The sequence below is a fragment of the Giraffa tippelskirchi genome, chromosome 8 (genome assembly GCF_054371585.1).
Source record: "Giraffa tippelskirchi isolate mGirTip1 chromosome 8, T2T-mGirTip1v1.2.pri, whole genome shotgun sequence".
Lineage (NCBI taxonomy): Eukaryota > Metazoa > Chordata > Mammalia > Artiodactyla > Giraffidae > Giraffa > Giraffa tippelskirchi.
The window spans coordinates 107,314,795-107,332,924 of record NC_137282.1 but is presented as its reverse complement, the minus strand read 5'-3'; positions in this window follow the sequence as shown (position 1 = coordinate 107,332,924).

Below are 18,130 nucleotides of genomic sequence, written 5' to 3'. Positions count from 1 at the left end.
TGCTTAGGACCGTGTATAAAACTAGTGGATTATAAGAATTTTGCTCCTTTTTTTACCCCTGGTGGATAAAATACCCTCTTTCTTACACCCTTTTCAATCTTCATATGTACCCAAAATGATTTCCTAAATAGTATTCACCTCCCCACCCTGATAATCCTCAGAATATCTTCTTCCATAGGGAATTAATTGGCTAAAGTGCAAAGATAAAATTTTGTTATTATACTCCCATTTTGGAGTGATCATTTGGCTGAACATAGAATTATTCAGTAACATTAAATTCAGAAATTAGGAGTGCGAAGGAAAAAGGAATGATGGACACATAAATTAGTAAGTATGAGATAAATCTAAATCAGTATTGACTCTACAAAATAACAGTGTCAGCAATAGCATGATTTAGAGGTAAAAAGACAAGAAGTTGAAAGCTGTACATAAGTAATGTGCAAGATGGGAAGGCACTGATTGGATTTAAAGTATTCTAAGTTCTTGCATTCTTCTGGAGGAAGATAGAGATATAGATTAAATATAAACTTTGTTAAGCTAGGTATGCACATTAAAGCTTCAGAATAACCACTTAAAAAAAGAAATATGTAACTTCCAAACAAGGGGAAAAGGGGCAAAAAAAAAAAAAGAAGAAAATTCATTGAATGCATTAGAATCCAACATAGGACATAAATATACATTAGAGTAAATAGGAAACACAAAATAAAATGGTAGGAATCTATTCAAATACGTCAGTAATTACAGTACATGTACATGGACTAACTCCTGTTAAAAGATCAAGATTATCATATAGAATTGAAAAGTAAAGCAAAACAAAACCCAGACATATCTATAACACAAAGACCCAAAGTTAAAAGTAAAAACATGACAAAAGATATAGCGGACATATTTTAACCAAAAGAAAGGTAATATAGCTAAATTAAAATCGTACAAAATAGTTTTTATTTATTAGAGGTAAAGATGACCCTTAAATAAAGAAAAGTTAAACAGTATGCTAGGAAGATACAAATTCCTTTCAAGGACTCATGGGCCATTTAGAAAAACTCATCATGTACCATTGCAGAGAGAGTCTTAATAAATACTTGAAGACCAAAAAAGCATATACACAACAAGATCTCTGACTACAATGGGATTAAATGAGAAAACAATAGGTAGAAATGAAAAAGACCCAGCATTTTTTTGGAAGTTAAAAATAACTTTATTACTAGATAGATAATAATAATGGAGATAAAATTTATAATTTAACAATAATGAAAATGTCATAGATAAAAGTAGTGTGATAGAGCTAAAATGCTACTTAGAGTGTAATTGATACATTTAGATATACACACCCAGTCCTCTCTGACTCCTTGCAACCCCATGGACTTCTGCCAGGCTTCTTTGTCCTTGGGATTTTGCTGGAGTGGGTTGCCGTTCCCTTCTCCAGGGGTTCTTCCCAACCCAGAGATTGAATCTGCGTCTCCTGCATTGCAGGAGGATTCTTTACTGTCTGAGCCACCAGGCAAGCCTCCTTCTCTTTCTAAGCCGAGCTTACTGAACTCAGCTCTGCCCTTTCAGGGCAAACCTGTCTGGAGAAAGGATATATTTCCCTCTGTTCCCCCATGCCTTAGACTTTACCCAGGCAGCACTTTCCAGGTGTTCTTACTCAGTCAGTCAAATTCTGGTTCTCATATTAAGACACAACCTCCAACCTAACCTTATCAGTAATAAAGTTACTCCTTTATTGGGTCTCTCAATTTGTTCATAACCTGGGCAGGAAAGAGGTAAGACACAAATAAATCTTTTTAGGAACAAATAAGGAAACATGGTAAAATTTAGTAGACATTAAAAAATGGAAAGAATATTCTATGGCAAACCAAATACCCATAAAATTTAAAACTTTGATGAAATGGATGTTTCATAGAAAAATAGAAGTTCACCAAAACTGACTCAGGAAGAAACAAACAGTTACAGTCATCAGCAAAATTCAGCCTTTTGAAAAAAATCTATGCATATATGTGCACAAGGATACACACATACACACACACAAATATTTCAAATTTCTCATTTACAAGTGTGTTCTATCAAACATCCAATCTTATTTACATGTTCCAGATAATAAAAAGAGTGAATGCTGTTTATCTTATGACTAGTATAACTTTGATAAGAGATCAAAGTTTGATCAATACTAAAAACAGGAAAAATCAATATAAAAAAGGAAATTTGTAGGCCAGTAATCACTAATGAACATAGGACCAAATATCATAAAGAAAATATTTATAAGTCAGCATCCAGCCGTATCTTTATGAGTTTTATATATATTTTTGTGCGTGCATCTGTGTGTGTGTGTGTGTGTGTGTGTGTGTGTGTGTATGTGTGGGGGTTACTAAGTAGGGCTTACTAAGTACTAATGTAAAGAAAGTTTAACAATAGAACCCTTTTAATGCAATTGCTAAAGAAGAAATATAATCATTTAAATTGAAGCAGAAAAGGCACTTGAAAATTCAATATATTTTTATGATAACAAATTTTTAGTAAAACAGAAAAGGAGCATTTGATAAAGGATATCTACCAAAATGTTAGAGCAAATATCATACTCTATGATATTACCTTCAGAGAGGAAAAAGACAAGTATGCTTGTCATCACAGCCTCTATTTATCAATATATTGTAAGCTCTCATCAATGATGGCAGAAAGAAAAAGAAGTGGAAGCTATAAGGATTGGAAAGAATAAAAATCTTTTCTATTTCATTTTCTTTATAAGTGTTAATCTTTATTTTTTTCTTTTTAAAAATTTATATTGGAATATAGTTGATTAATGATGTTGTGTTAGCTTCAGGAGTACCGTTTTTCTTGTTTTTTTAGACAATCTATTCATATATTCATGACAAGCTGTCAAGTAATTCAAGGATTGGATAAAAGGTTGTTGGAGGTTGATGCTCAGCGGAGATTAATCTGCCGAGAGGTTTTTAGGTTGAGCTCTTGATCTTAACATCTGTGGAAAGAAAGGGCGTGATTGTGCAAAGGGAGAAACTGAGGTGCAGTGTGGTCCTAAAGAAGGGCAGGGACAACCCCACGGGAATATCTGAAGTTGACAAGTCCCTTCAGCATCGTCCCAAGTTGGGAGGAGGGCGCACCCCCTTTCCGTTCCCAAGATGACCACTTCCGGGGGTGGGGGATGGGGGCAGGATGCGCGTGGCACTGGGCTTGCCATCTGCTTTCCACCAAGACTCTTCTTGAAGAGGGTTGATAGATGGGATCTGACTGTTGGCATTACTTCCTGCCTCTGAGGGATAAATTCTTTAGTCCCGAAAGGGATGTGGGTGGCACTGGAATCTACCTATATATCTAAGTTCTGGGAGCGATCCCTTCAAGATTCCAGTGGGGGTCTTTGCCTTGGTGGACATTTGCTAGAGGAAAATGGGTGGGGTGAACCATCATTCCTATTGTTGAAGCTGGTCTCGGGGCCATAGGTGATACTCATTGATCCTGCTTTACTTGACAAACCAGACCTGCCCCCTCCTCTTAGCTAACACACACCTGTACTAGTCTCATCGGCTTACCTAGTAGGTGACCCATATCCTCACTGCTGAGAGGTCTGACACCCTGGTCACTGATGGCTTTCTTAAGCCAAAGTTGCTGCAGCAGTCCAGGTGCCATCAAAACAGGGCAAGATACTACCAAGAAGAACCCAGGTGCATCGCTAAAATGCCAAGTATATTCTTCCCTGCCTACATTATGAAACAGCAACCCTATCTTCTCCTGACACGTAGTAATCAACATTAATACCTCTGCCACCCTGAACCTATCACTTATAATAATTGCATCTCTTTGGCTTCTAATAGTTAAGTGCTGCTCTCTGGCCTCTGCTATTTCAGGGTCCTCCATTGCTTTCAGTGAGCCCAGCTCTGTAAGGGCCTCTTACTCTCATTCCAGGCCTGCAGACAGGAGGCACCAGTGAACTTAGGGAGGCTGCTGCCCCCCGTCACCAGCACATTCTTTACTGCTTCGGGCCCTACTGTGGAGTATTATCATCCTGTGGATTTTTCAGCTTGACAGGGTAAGTCCGCTCTTATAGGCCTACTTATCTGAGTCTTTTTTTTTTTAATTTTATTTTTTAACACCAAAACCATTTTATATTGAGTCTTTATTTCTTCTGCTTTCTGTCTGGGTAATTCAAGCATTCTCCCTTCACTTAGTGTGGGCTAGGGTCAAAACAAACTTTTTCTATAAAGGGCCAGAAAGTAAATATTTTAGGCTTTGTGGGCCACAAACAGCCTTGTTTGCATATCTTTGTTTATTTTTTATAGCCCTTTAAAAATGGAAAAGACATTCTTAGCTTGCGGGCTGCACAAAAATAAGGCGCAGTCTGGATTTGGCCAGCAAAGTTTGCAACCCCCGAGGCATCACTTTTCCGTGCTTCTGGGAGCTGTGCTATCAGGGTTGCACAATCTCCCAAGGTCCTCGACTGGACCCCTGTTAAATCCCGTGTCCTGTCACAGTTCCCTAAACACTCCCTCCTTCAGTTTTATCTCCTGCCTCCCTTGGGTCAGAGTCCACAGGATCCAGTCCAGGGCATACTCTCTTGGCTCTCGCTGGGACATGTTTTCTAGGCCCTGCAGCTCTGTTTTGGCATGCTCTCTTTTCTTCTTTATCGGGATCACCATGTCCTGGGCTGGGTTAACCTTCATTATTGTCTTTCTTGCCAGCAGGGGAGGGGGAAGCAGGTCCCAAGAGGGATACATGTTGTCCTGCAGGAGAGAGACTTCTTCAATACATGCAAGTAAGAGGAAAATAACTGGATGTGAACAGGGAGGCCACTTCTGCAGGCTCAGAGGGTTCCAGGAAATTAAACAGTTTCAGGGGTATAAACCCCAGCATCCACATTGCTGCAACAGGGTTCATCCTTTCCCAGCCTGGGCTCTGAACTGCAGTAGAGCTTCATCTTTGGAACTCTGCTTCTTTGTGGTTACGTCCTGGTTCTGGTCCTTAGCATTTCTTCTTCACTCTTCCCTCGGGCTGTAAGATTTGAAAAACATTTTATATGTATGATGCTATGAAGACTCTTTGGCTTTCACATTTAGTTTTTAACTGACAATTAATTTCTATTAGTCTTTATCTTTTTCAAAGGATTAATGACTCAACTATAGCCACCCAGTTCCACTGTTTTTATTGTTATTATTTGCCCCATGTTTCTCAAATGCCTGATAAATTACATTCTTTTGTGTACTCTTCTTCACCAGAATACCCTCTCAGTTTACCACTGATGGAAGTTTTAAACAATTATACCTCTACCTTTTGCCAGTGATGGGTCCTTATTGTCAGCTATGTGGAGGATGATCCAATTCCCAAACCTCATCTTAGCATTTGCTCTCATGTCCTGTCTCAGGTTGGGTTCTCCAGGAAGCAGACACTGAGATAGAGATTAACCTGCAGGAAGCATGCTCTTGGGTAGATACCTGTGGACAGGATGGGAAAGAAGTGAGACTGAATCGAGGGGAAGATGAGCTGGGATGTACTCTCAATGAAGACCTTGGTAGGAAAGCTCTAGAACTGGGATGGCCATTCCAATTTGTCCCAGCTGATAAGAGGGGGATGAGCTCTTATTCCCTGTCAATCAGTCTTTGCACATGGGATTCCACAGAAAAGGGATGTGACTTTAGGTAAGGTACTTTTTTGAGAGTTGCAATAGCTGGGAGATGTTTGCTAGTAGCATATCCCACTGAAGGCAAATAAGCCCTTCAGTCTTAAAGGGAGATCTAGATGGTACATCACAGTGTTTACTATGATGATCCCTAAATGTTGGCCACAAAAGTAGAGATTTTTCAGATTTAGAAAATATAATTTAAGTAATGATGCTTTTTAAAAGAATAACAAAAATTCTTAGGTGTCTGAGAATAAATCTAACAAATGTTTATGACATCTTAAGAAAAATTGATAACTTTATTGAAAGATATTAAAGTAGACTTGAATAGATATATCATGTTTATGAATGGCAAGATTCAGTATTCTAAAGATGTTAATGCTCAAATTAATATAAAATTCAAAATCCCAATAACTTTTAAAAACTTGACAATATTATTCTAAAATTGATTATTATTCTAAAATATGAAAAGAACAAAGGGTCAGCAATAGCCAAAACAAGTTCGAAGTCAGAACGAGGTAGGAGGACTTTCCTTACTGGATGTGCATGCATGCCCAGTCGCTCAGTCATGTCTGACTCTTTGCAACCCTATGGACCATAGCCCACCAGGCTCCTCTGTCTATGGGATTTTTCAGGCAAGAATACTGGAGTGGGTTGCCATTTCCTCCTCCAGGGGATCTTCCCGGCCCAGGGATCAAACCCACATCTCTTGCATCTCCTGCATTGGCAGGTAGATTCTTTACCACTGAGCCACCTGGGAAGCACTGGATAACCAGATTTATTAAAAATTAAAATAGTCAAAATAGGAGGTTAGTGCTTTGGAATGTAGTCTGGCACAACATAATAGGGATTTTACCTTTGTTTGAATAAATACTTAATGCAAGATGGTAATAGCTTTGTAAATTAGTGGGGAAACAGGTTTTTTTTTTAAATGGTGCTGAAGTAACTGGTTATTTCTATAGTGAAAGATAGCATTATAACTATTTTATTCCATATATAAAATTTGATTTCAAGTAGACTGAATGTGTATAAATTGTAAAACTTTAATGAAAGTTTTACTAGAAAACATACAGGAAAATCTTTATGATTTGAGGTAGTAAACAATTTCTTAACCAAGGCATGAAAACCATGTCATAAAGGAAAATACTGATAACTTTGATGCCTTTAAAAGTTTATACAGAAAATACAACTTAAATGACAATTCATGACATGAGGAAAGATATTTGCAATATATGTAACTGATAGAAGAATAATATCTGGAATACTTAAAAAACTCCCCCAAAACAAAAAGGAAAAGGCACATCAACATATAAATAAGCAAAGGATAAGAACAAGCAGTTCAGAGAAGACAAACGATGACTGGGCAATATACTTTTGAAAAGCTGTTCATTTTCCTCAGCAACCTTGGTAAAGTTCATTGAAACCATAGTGAAATATTTTTCACATCCACCAGGTTTTCAAAGATTGAGAAATTTACCAGTTCCAAGTATTAGTGAGGATGTGGAGCAAGAAGATATTCATACTCTTCTAGTGAGGTGTAGAGAAGGAGTGTACATTGGAACAACCACTTTGGAAAGTGATTTAGAATATCAGATAAAATTTAGAATGGACTTAATTTTCACTACAGCAATCCTCTACTATGCTAGGAAGTTTTTTTCACATGTGGATAAGAATGCTCAATTTAGTACCATTTGTAATGGATGGAAATTGGAGATAGCTTTAATTTCCATTCACTGGTGAATGGATAAGTTGAAGTATCTTCAATACAAAGACATATTGTACTGAAGTTAAAGTGATCTATAATCACATGTCTCAATGTGGAAGGACCTTAAAAGTAAAACATTGAACCAAAAAAACCAAACTCCAAACTGAGTTACAGAATATTTAAAGTATAACGCTATATGTGGTTTTTGAATTTATATACATTACATGCATGCAGCTCATATATGTAATTGCACATATTGCACATATCACATATATGTGATGATACATATTATACAATGTAGTACATTTATTATACCTATACTACATATATTTTATAATATTTTACTAAATATTATAAAACATGAACGGGAGTGAAAAACGCCAAATAAAGATGCTCATTCCTTCTGTAGAATGAAGTATGAGAAGGAGAAGAATGGGATTGAGGAGAGGGCTGTATGTCAATGTATGACAAAACCACTACAATATTGTAAAGTAATTAGCCTCCAATTAAAATAAATAAATTTTAAAAAATAAGAATAAATAATACTCATTGTGCAGACTTCCATGAGAACTGCAGGCAAGACTATACACATGTAAAACTTGGCCTCTGCCCTTAAATGTGAGTCTGTATATCTCCGAAACCAAGGGACTCTCTCTGTTATCCTTCAGTGTATTTATAATAATTTTCTACCAGAACCCAAAGGTATTCTGTGTGGGAAGACTCATATTCTGATAAGGAAAGGAAATCTATAAAGAGCATGAGGGTCAGTTCAACAAATAGTGGCACTGCAGGGTTGGCAAATGACAAAAGCTTGGCTTTTTCTTGGTTCTGGTCCTGAAAAGGTAGACTAAGAAGAAAGAAAAAAATGAATGCATTTCGTTTCCAGTGTCCGACTAGGCTCTTTTCAGTGCCCAGCTGAGATTGATAGGACCTTCCTCCATAAGCAGTAATGAAAACCAGACCTCCTGGGACCTGCTTGAAGCATAAAGGAGCTCAAAGTCAAGGCCAGAAAACAGCTGGGGTGGGTGGGAGTCAGCTTGGGGGTATGGGTGATGGATCACATTGATGGGCTGCTTCTTTCAGACAGTGGTCTTCCTCATTTCAGCTCTCAATCTTTGGTCACTTTATCTTTGCACTGTGGCCAAGAAAGATGAATACTGCTTAAGACCATCACTTTTCCTGGGCCATTGGTATTGTGCTTAACAAAATGAGGTGCCATCTTGTTTCCTTTTACTAATGAAGAAACTCTCAGCTAAGCTGACTTAACATGGATTTGATTTCAAAATACACCTAGCTCTTTCCTCCTCCAGATCACCTCCTGGCATTACCTTGTTGCTGCATTAAATCCCAACATATTCGGCCTCTTCTGGAATGATCACAAAGAGCTCGGCTTTGTAGGCATCTTTCCCTTCATTTCTCGCATTGATTATGAGCATAAGGTGGTTTTCATCTCCGATGATGACCTGATACTTATCTCTAAAAATGCAGTTTGAAAAGAATCATTAGGTATAATATATCTCTGGACACATGGATATTTTATTTAAGGACTTAGAGGAAGATGTGAACATGCAAGACTGAGAAAAAAACAAGATTCATTGTCATGAGGGGGTGATCAGAAGAATTAAAACTGTCTGGATGGGAGGCAGGGTAGAAAAAAACACCCCAGGGCAAATGTTTAACCATCAGCTCTCCAAACTAGTGGTTACTGGTGGAGGGGGGAGGAGCAATATTGTGGTCAGGGAGTGGGAGGCACAAACTTCCGGCTGTTAAGTTAGGCTCAAGGATTGTATTGTACAATGTGGGATATGTAGCCTGTATTTTGTAATAATGATAAATGGAAAGTAACCTTTAAAACCCGTATAATAAATAAATAAACAACCAGTTCTCAAAAAAAAAAAAAAAAAAAAAAGGAGAGGGCTTTCATCCTATCTGCAGTAATTTTTTCCCCTTAAAGACCCTAAAGCACTCAAATTATAAGGCAAAATTTTAGGCTTTGACAAAGCTGAGTGGTGAGTACATGAATGTTTGTGGTTTCATTTTCTACTTTTTGGTATTTTTGAACTACTTCAGAATTTAAGGGAAAAAATTAAGTTCAAATAAATGAGTTATCTAAGGGAAATATATTATTGTGATCTGATTAAAATTAAAGTTATAAATCCTAGTTTTTGACCGGTGAAACCCAACTTTCATAGATCATGGAATTTAGTCTGATAAACTCTATCTCTGACTCTACAGGGACTCTGAAAGAGGATAGCTAGATTAACCCAAATAAATCAAGTGTCCTGAGAGTAATCGGAAAGGATTTCTTTAGCTGTCTTCTCTGGGGACTTTGAGGATGGGCTGGGGAGAAGAATGTTGGCTCAGGGAAAACCTCAGAGATCAGAAACTTCTAAGAAGATTCAGCAACTCCTACAGAACCTTGTCCAAGGCATCTCTGTTTCTGCTGTCAGGATCAGCATTCCTACCCTTCACATGCCCTCCCACCCTGCATTCCTGCATCTCTGTGGGCCCATTAACAGATTGCTCTAGGTGTCCTGGTCACAGCCATGACGCTGTGACGTTGCTGACCTTCCTCTCAGAGGAGGATGGAGGCTGCACAGCTGATAACATCCCCTGTCTGTGCAGTGGAAGTGGAAAGATTGTGCTGTGTGGGGAGGATTGGCAATCACAGCCATGGGAGGGAAATCTTGGCAAGTCAGAGTTGGAAGGGATGTTAGAGATCATTGAGTTATTATCTTGTATGTGTGTGTTCAAATGTTTTGTTGCAACATAATATGTAAAGCAGGTGACCACAGAGCTCCTCTGATTAGAGAAAATGTGTGTGTGTGTGTGTGTGTGTGTGTGTGTGTTTTCAGTCACGCAGTTGTGTCCAACTCTTTGCAACCCCATGGACTGTAGCCTGCCTGATTCCTCTGTCCAGGGGATTTCCCAGGTAAGAATACTGGAGTGGGTTGCCATTTCCTTCTCCAGGGCATCTTCTTGACCCCGGGATTGAATCGGAGTCTCCTGCATTGGCAGGTGGATTCTTTACTGCTGAGCCCCTGGGAGGGGACCCCCTAAGACTGGTCCATTAAGCTCCTGTTTCCCCCCTTCATCCTTCTCCTCTTACTCACACTTGTGCCAGGTGTGACTAGGCTCTAGGAAGCACATGGAAAACACTGTTCATGTTCAAGCCCTTCATTACAGATGGGGATCTTGATGTCTGATGGGATTTGCTCAAGGTTACCCTCAGCTGATGGGGACAGATCCCCTTGGCTCCTGCTAGGATGCTGTCTCCCTCACCCTTCAAGCAGTTTTCTTGTAATTGAGCCACTATATGCAGGCTATATTGATTTGTTTTAAATTCCATGGAATAATAAATTAAAAAAATAATAATAAATTTCATTTATTTAAAAATTCATTCTCCATATTCTAGATTAAAAAAAAGACAATTTTGAGTGTTTCTATAACAATCCATGATATTAGCATCCTGCTATGTTACAACTTTTTATTTCACTGACCTCCTTGTGAAGGAATCCAAGTTAATTTCTAAGTGTTATGATGATGGAAGAGGAAAGAGGGACCTAGACTAATTCCATGTGAGGAGATAGGAGATCAGTGTTAAGTAGGAGAGGAATATGTCGCTCTGCCTCTTCTCCCCAAACAGTTTTCTCATAAACCTCACTCTTTTAGATAAAAATTTGGTTTATGAAGCTGCACTTTTTAAATACCCACATCTTCCCTCTAGGTAAACTCCACTGATCACTTGCACCCCAAACGGAATATTAATGATGTTTCTAGAGCACTTTCTACATGATGCCACTATGCTCAGTGCTCCACATACATTATCTCACAGAATCCCCACCACAGTGGTGTGATGGAGAGGGAAAGGCAACCTGCTCCAGTGTTCTTGCCTGGAGAATTCCGTGGACAGAGGAGCCTGGGGGGCTGCAGTCCATCAGGCTACAGTCCATGGGGTCGCAAGAGTCGGAGATGACTTAGCGACTAAACCACCACCACCACCACCACCACCACAGTGGTATGAAATAAATACAACTATTATCTTCATCTACAGAAGATAAGTAGAATTTTATAGAGATTAAATATTTCACTCAAAAGCAAACAGCTAATAACTAGCAGAATCGAGATTTGAGTTCATGCTCTTAGGGGCTCTGCTATCCTGCAGTGGACAGTCAGCTTCATAACCAACACTTAGAGAATGGGTATTTCACTGGTGGAAGAAGGGGTAAATGCTCTAAATGCCCTCAGTCCTGATTTCCTACTGCCTTTGTAGACTTTAGATTCTTTAAATCAGCTTGATAATGAGAAAAAAAACTGTTAGGGACATCTAAGTAATAGAAAAGTTGATTACTGATTATCTATTTCAAAGAGAGGTGAACTGGGTATTTTAAATAATACTTTAAAAAAAAATCTCTTTTTGCAAACGGTGTCAGTCTTCACATCATTCAAATTCATTTGCAAGAAACAGACGACCAAACTCAAATGGGCTTAAACAACAAGGCTATTTATTAGGCTTTATGCTGTGCTTAGTCGCTCAGTCGTGTCCAGCTCTTTGCGACCTCATGGACTGTAGCCCGCCAGGCTCCTCTGTCCATGGAGATTCCCCAGGCAAGAGTACTGGAGTGGGTTGCCATGCCCTCCTCCAGGGGATCTTCCCAACCCAGGGATCAAACCCAGGTCTTCCGCATTGCAGGCAGATTCTTTACCATCTGAGCCACCAGGGAATGGGTTTTACGTTTGACTGATTCAGTGACTCAAAAAAATGTCATCAAAGGGGCAGGTTCTTTCCATCTCTTTATTCTGTTTTTAAGATTTGTCTTCACTCATGAGTTGGTTTTCCTTGTGTTCATAAAATGATTGACAGCAACATTTGGGGGTAGAATCCCCCTTCTTCACATATAGTGAAGAAGAGAAAACCAGCTTCCTGTTGCTCTCTCAAGAACAAAGAAGAACTTTCCCGGAAACCTCCTTTCCTTCTCGCTGGCCAGAATCAAGGGTCACAGGACCATTTCTTAGCCGATCTCTGGAAAATGGGTTGAGATTACTCATAGGCAGTTAGGTATGTCTCTTTAAATGACGTCATTCCTTCAGACATCATTGCTTTTTCTCCATAAGAGGAAAGTGGGATGTATGTTACAGAGGCAACCACAATCTCCAGTGTAGAATTTGCTTGCACCAGATGGGTACCATGATTCATTGACATATTCAAGAGACATGTATTAAATGTCTGCCATCTGCTCAGAACCAAGTGATTCTAAAGAAAAGTTACACATGAATACATTTTCCTATTAGGTGACAAAAATGGCAAACTGTGGCTCATGCCCCTTCTGCTTTCTCCTCCCTATCCTTCAGTGTAAGAACAACAAAAATCCCAACACAGCCAAAGGTGGAAACTGATCCCAAATTGACAGCTCCAAAACAAGAAAACTGGCCAAATTCAGCCAGCCACTTAGTTACTAACTAATTGTTTTATTAAACACCATCCTTGAGAAGAATCAATCTTTCTTTTTGTACAGATGAACTTACCTTTATCAGGTGATAGATTACTCTGACTTAAGCTGTAACTCTTGAGAACATTGGGTATGCATTTCTGTAACCCACAACTCATCAGTTTGACAGCTGGTAACTTTACTCTTGGGCTTAATTTACATCTTTTATATTAAGAGGTAGGAATACCTCTTTTATATTAAGAGGGGTAGGAAGTGAAGTGAAGTGAAAGTCGCTCAGTTGTGTCTAACTCTTTGCGACCCCATGGACTATAGAGTCCATGGAATTCTCCAGGCCAGAATACTGGAGTGGGTAGCCTAACCCTTCTCCAGCGGATCTTCCCAACCTAGGAAGTGAACTGGGGTCTCCTGCATTGCAGGCGGATTCTTTATCAACTGAGCTATGAGGGAAGCCCTAAGAGGGGTAGAAGAAGGGCTCAAAATTTCTTATATGCAGAGCTTAGAGTGCCCTATGTTGCAAAATAATTTCATTTGTAAGTGTGAAATACCTTCAGAAGCACTTCCTTTGAAGTCAGTTGAGATACAGGAGCTGAGAACAAGTTATGAGTTGTCTTGTACTGTGGTTTAGCAAGATTTGAAGTTGGTCAAATAAACAATCTTAACTCCCGCCACCGCCCCGCCCCCCCCCCGCCTCTTTTTTTAACAGCCTGGCTGACTGCACCTGCCTCTTTAATAACCGCAGAACAGTGAAAACCTAGCAACATGAAATTAAATCTTTTTCTGCTTTGGCACCAGTATGCCCATGGAGAGTGCTAAAGACATTGGAAGATTAAATGCTTGGGGAGAGCAAAAGATTATTTGCTTCTGCCCCAGCAACAGAGCTATTCTAAGAGTTCTGATTGCTTAAGAAAGGCACGGCACAGGCATGGCTCCCTTTCTGTCTCTTTGGACTTTTAAATTCTTCTTGGTTTATTTATTTGTCAAAGGGATTACGGCATAGAGCAGTGGTTTTTGAGTTTGTTCTTCTAGGTGACTCCCAGACTGATCACTAATAGTATTCGTGTTTATAAAGAGATAATAATCTGCATTTTTGCTTTTGGCATCATTTTATCATTGAACTATTGGTTCATGAAACCCGAGAAGCATTTTATTCTAATTCTAGCAAGTGTTCTGATGTGGAAGTGAATAGAGAGAGGTGAGGGGGAGAGAGGCGTGAAAGTAGCTGACCCGAGGATTATTTTGCTGTGCCAAAGTGGAAACACGGGGCTTTGAATTGCCGCAGTCCTAAATTCCTGTGACTTCTCAGAGCTCAGTCTCTCACCTTCAAATGCCTTTATTTGGTGTCACTTTTGTTTCTTATAGTGTTAGCCACCAGCTCCCCAAGCCGCTCCGCCCTGCTCCATCCATGTGCCTTTTCCCATGCGAACCTGTAGCCCTATGGATCCTGCCTGTGTCAGAACACTTGATACTCAGAGCTTAATGCCTGCTGCCCCAGAACCACAAGAATACTCTGAGTGTGCTGAAGAATGAAAGTACTGGTCAACTGGGAGAACAAAGCATGAGACTTTGAGTTGGTTGAGTCCACTTCCAGCCTATCTACATGACTGTTGTTTTTTATTTTTTAACATTGAGGAATTGGTCAGTTGTTTCGGTGAGTCGTACATTCACTGAATGTCCTCTCCACTGTTTTTCAACCCAGTAAATGGAATACCTATCGAGTCTTTGTTTAGATTAGAAACATAGGAACACTCCCTAATGCTTCCTTTTTTTGTTATTCCTCACATCGAATTCATCCTGAAATCCTGTGGTTCTCCCTACAAAATATGCATAGAATGTGTCAACTTCATCTCTGTATTCAATGCTCTTGCCCAAACCAGCATCATCTCTAATCCTCAAGAATGTTCTGTCTTGTTTCCTTGGCTTACTCCTTGCTTATCTGCAATCCATTCTCCACCTTGAAGCAAGAATTTTTTTTCCTTTCTTTTTGGCTGAACTGCATGACTTGTAGGATCTTAGTTCCCTGACCAGGGATCAAACCTGGGCCCTTGGCAGTGACGGCTTGGAGCCCTAACTACTGGACCGCTTAGGGAATTTCCTCCTTTGAACATTTTTATTTTTATTTAAGTATAGTTGGTTTACAATGTTGTGTTACTTTCTGGTGTACAGCACAGTGATCCAGTTATACATTTATGTATTCTTTTTCATATTCTTTTCCATTATGATTTATCATAGGATGTTGAATATAGTTCCCCATGCTATAGAGTAGGACCTTGTTGTTTATCCATCCTACATATAATAGTTTGCATCTGCCAGCCCCAAACTCCCAATCCATCCTCTAACCCCTACCCCAGCAATCACAAGTCTGTTCTCTATGTCTGTGAGTCTGCTTCTGTTCTGTAGATAAGTTCATTTGTGTCATATTTTAGATGCCATGTATAAATGATATCATATGTCTTTCTCTGTCTGACCTACTTTACTTAAGATGATGAGCTCTAGGTCCATTCATATTGCTGCAAGTGGTATTATTGTATTCTTCCAGAATTTTCTTTTAAAAACACAAATCAGAGTAAGGTGACCCCCTTCATAAAACTCTGTATGGTTTTCCAGTCTGAATAACATCCAAGTCCTTACTGTGATCTCCTAAGCCCTGCTTCATCTAGCTTCTCCTACTCCTCCAACTTGTCTATTGCTCTGAATCACTATGTCAAGAGTTGTTACCTTGTTTTTTTCCCTATCCCTGTAAAGTTTCTTCCTCAGTTCTCTACACGGTCTTAGCTTAAGTGCCACCTCCCCCAAAGACATTCCTTGATTATCCTTCCAAAGTGGTATGATAGTTACTATGCACTGGGTAGTTTAACATCCATTCAAACTTTCTTCCTATGCCAAGAGTGCAAAACTGAAACTCACATTTCCCAAACTATCTTGGAGCTTGGATCCTAGAAAGGATTTTCTTCCCAGGAACCAAGTGCAGGGCACTCATTTTGTGGTTCACAAGGTCTCCGTTTTGAGGGGACCAAGCATCATTTTGCTGATATGTGGCAGCTGTGGTGTGGATCTTGGAGAAAGTTGTTGTAACTATGGCTACGGTGTGTTGCAGCAAAGAACAACTTTCTGATTCTGTGGCTCTGTAGCTGTTTTAATTGCATTGGGGCATAGAATGGTTCTGTAGTCAGCAGGGGTGAGCACCTTCCTAGTACAACAGCTTCTTATGATAGATTATGCAGAAATTGGGGATTGTTCTTGAGAGATCAGTCTAGAGCCTGCTTTTCCAACCCTTGGAACAATTTTATAATCACTAATTTCCCTGTATACAATCCCTTTCTGTTTAAGCTAGTAAGAGTGGATTCTGTTGTCGGCAATCAAATCTGGACCAATACAAGTACTTCTATAAGTTACTCTTTAGCTCATCTTTTAATTTTTGTTCTTCATCCTTATAATTTATACTATTCATGTATTGTCTTTCTCCACTAAAATAAAAGCTTCATGAGGATGGGGCCTCATCTGTCTGGTTCATTGCTCTGTCCCCAGCACCTAGGACAGCTCTTGAAGCATGGGAGGTGTTCCACAGCCATTTGTGGCATGAATGAATGGGCCCTAGGCATTTGCAGAGGTGCTCCACACTGTTCCCCAGCAATCTTAGCACCCGGGGCATTTGCTCTGCAGTTACAGCTCTCATTTGACTCACCATTTGTTTCTGGGCCAGCTCCAATTTAGTTCTTCTGACTCAGCAGTGGAAACATGTACTTCTGATGATGATGACAGTGAGTCCTTGAATTCTCTGAAAGTTCCGCATCAGGAAGCTGCTGTTAAATGGTGCCTTGCAGCACTATCAGAAGAGCAGGGCTCAATTGGAGTTCACTATCAGTGGTGTCAGGCAGCAGAGCAGAGTCTGGTCAAGAAGGGCACACCTAGCTTGGCCATCGCAGGCCCTTCTTGCTTGAAAGACTTTCACAAGCAACGGCAAGTCAGGACTTTCTCCTTCTGAAGGCCATCCCGATCTGTCTGAGATCATCCCATCCATTCTGGTTGCTTTCAGTCTGTTTGCTCTTTTAAGCCCTGCCTTTCCCTTTGCCCATTTCCAAATGACGCCAAGGTCCAGAAATGCATGTTGTCATTTTGCTTTGTTTTTAGCAGACCAGTAAGTTGGGTTCTCAGCACAAAATCTTGAATAATAATTTGCCTAAAGTAATCTTTGTCTCATTTCATTTTTAATCCTAGTGCTCAGTACAGGGTCTGGTACATAATGAGTGCTTGATAAATGTTTGAAGAATGATTGGATGAGTGAATTATCCTAGTTTTGTGCTTTTTTTAAAAAAAAAAAAAAACAGGCAAAAGGTTAATATATGCAGAAAAGACTTAGTATAAGAGAAAAAAGATCTCACGTATGACTTTGATTCTATTCAAATGTGTTCCTGCAGTTAGGCAAGATTTCATTAACATTTTCTGCACATCATGCCTGCTGAATATCATTGCAAGGTTTCATTGACAAGTGCCATTCACAAACCACATCCCTGAACCTAAGAGGGTATCCTGCCACAAGGGGCTCCCTTTTCTCAGTCCTGACACAAATAAGACAGTAAATGTCAAATGTTCTTTTTTAGAACTCATATATAGAATGATGTGCTTCTTCAAGGTCAGGGCAAGCACCCACTTTACTTTGCATTCATGAGCAAGGATGCTGGCTGGCGACAGGTAACCTTCAGAGAGAGTTTGTCATTAGCAGAAGTGCTCCGTCTGGGGATTGAATCTTCCTAAAAAAGTCACATCTGCTGGCTGGCAGGAGAAGGAACTCATGTCAGGGCAGGCGACTAACTGGCAGGGAAGGGAGGCTGGTTACTGATTAAGCTGGGCAAAGCATTTTAAAAGCAAAGAGCCCTCCTGGAGTTGAGATTAGGCAGGCTCTTGCAGGCTCTCACAGCCGGGAGCGGGTAGGGCGGGGGTGGGTGGAAAGGGTGAGGTCAGGAAAAGGACACAGAGCAGGTATGCCCTTGGCTGGTGGGAGGGAAAAATCTCACGGGGGTGGCCAGGCCCTCTGTTCCGTCTCCGGGTAGACAGGTCATGTCTATCTCTAGGGCAGAAATTCCTGTCCTTGAGGTTGAGATACTTCATGGGTTTGCCAGCTGTCTCAAAGGGCAATGTGAAACTCCCAAACCCAAATGGTTTCCAAGTCTCTTGGCTAATATGTATATAACATAGCTACCTTTGAGTACCTTTTGAAGACTGAATATTTCCTCTTTTTTTTTTCTGAGATTAAAAAAAAATTTTTTTTTTTTTGGCTGTGTTGTGTAGCACGTGGGATCTTAGTTCCCTGACTAGGAATTGAACCCACGTCCCCTGCATGGAAGGGCAGAGTCT